Here is a 1,880-nt window from a genome sequence, read left to right on the forward strand (position 1 = left end):
AAGCCTATTCTTTTACAGGTTGTTTTCCTGTTACAACGGCGGAATTGGTGAGTAGCGACAGAGGCTATGTCATCCACCCTGCCTGAAATATGTACTATTTGATTTTTCATAGAAAAGGCCAATTTGCCAATTTCTGATTTGAATAAATGTGATAATTCTTTAAAAACATAAAGCTGTAGTGTAAAAATTAAATTAGTGAATGTTTGGGTCATTGTTGTTGTTTTTTTTTTTTTTCTGCACCAGATGAGGTTACATTTCTCAGGGGATATCAAGGCATGAGAATCATAAATAGAAAATAAGACGTGAACATCCATTTTTTTTTTGTTGTTGAAATCTTGCTCTGTCGCCCAGGCTGGAGTGCAGTGGCACGATCTTTGCTCACTGCAACCTCTGCCTCAAGTGATTCTCCTACCTCAGCCTCCTGGGTAGCTGGGACTACAGCTGTACACTGTAATCACAGCCAGCTGATTTTTGTATTTTTAGTAGAGACGGAGTTTCACCATGTTGGTCAGGTTGATCTCAAACTCCTGACCTTAGGTGATCTGCCCACTTCAGCCTCCCAAAGTGCTGGGATTACAGGCGTGAGCCACCATGACCAGCCATCTTTTCTTTTTTTAAAGGAAAGCATCTGGCAATATTATTGTAATTTGATTGGATATAAAAATATTTAATTTCCTCTGGATAGCCAATCCTCTCAGATATGAAACCCGAGGAAGGCAGAAGTGAACTTGGAGGACTCAGATGGAGAGAGGTTACTATCCACCAGCATCGAGGGAGCCCAAGGCTTCCCCCAGGACTCACCTGAGCCTGTGTACCCCTGGAGACCTTTTGAGTATCTTCTGTACCCTTTAATCCCACCCCTTTCACCCCAAAGTGAGAGGGTCCAGCCGCTCAGTGGCCAAATAGAGACTGAAGGGCCTCATATTTGCTCTTCTGCAGGTTTCCAGGAAATGGTCAGTAAAGCTGGTTTTTCAATTGGTGCTGGATGCCAATCACAGTCTCCCATGGTCTGTGGCTTGCAGTGCTCCTCAATCCTGCTGAAGACAGGCTGACAGCCCCTGGAAGTTGGTCACAGAGATGAAGGCGTTGAAGGAACAAAACAGGGAGTCCATGATACCTCAAAACACGTTGACCTTGACTTGGTCAGAGGCCTGGTCCTCCCCGTCATGGGGGTTGTCCTGGTGTGCCTCCACCATCTGTTCATCGTTCATTTTCATGATCTTTAGGGCTGCGAGGTCCTTGCATAGTGTGGACACTTCCTCCTCCTGTGTTTTCTTCTCCTTGTGCAAAAACTGAGTATAGTCAATGGTCTTTTGTAGCATGATGGTTTAGCTGAGCTTTTGGGAGCCAATACAGGAGTCCTGCTGCTGACAGGTGGGGATGATGGTCTGAAGGTCATCACAGCCTCTCTTGATGACATCCTTCTTCTGCTCAGCCTCAGTGTGTGCTCACCACTACCGGTCCTTGTAGGACTCCTGGTAGTAATCCCTGTCCTCCTCTGTGTTGGGGACGGAAGAGGCACTGGTGGAACTGATGCTCTTAGCTCTAGACACTACCCTTCCATTGTGGCGTTGTGGGCACTTTCTATTAAAAACGTGAGGTCTGAGCTTTTGTAGCTGTAGACATATTCCAGCTTTTCCCAGGGGTCCTTGGGACAGGCACCTGGCTTCATCATCCTAGACCCACTGGACCAGAAACAAGCTCTGTTTTATTTTTTACCTGACAAAAAGAACTATATATTTTGCTAACACCTCTAGATGATGATGGTTGATCAAATATTATAAATAAACATAATTCAATGTTTGATGTTGCCTATTGAAGCTAATTCTTTTCTCTTTTTCTAATGATACTTTGGACCACATATGACAATAGTTGATGGT

At 44.6% G+C, this 1,880-nt stretch overlaps 1 pseudogene; it reads right to left on the minus strand.

Annotated features, from left to right (window-relative positions):
- Positions 1–954: 954 nt before the first annotated feature.
- LOC116551719 lies at positions 955–1,675 on the minus strand (annotated as a pseudogene).
- Positions 1,676–1,880: the final 205 nt, after the last annotated feature.

This window comes from Sapajus apella, unplaced genomic scaffold (genome assembly GCF_009761245.1).
Source record: "Sapajus apella isolate SASKATOON/1434 unplaced genomic scaffold, GSC_monkey_1.0 scaffold10, whole genome shotgun sequence".
Classification (NCBI taxonomy): Eukaryota; Metazoa; Chordata; class Mammalia; order Primates; family Cebidae; genus Sapajus; species Sapajus apella.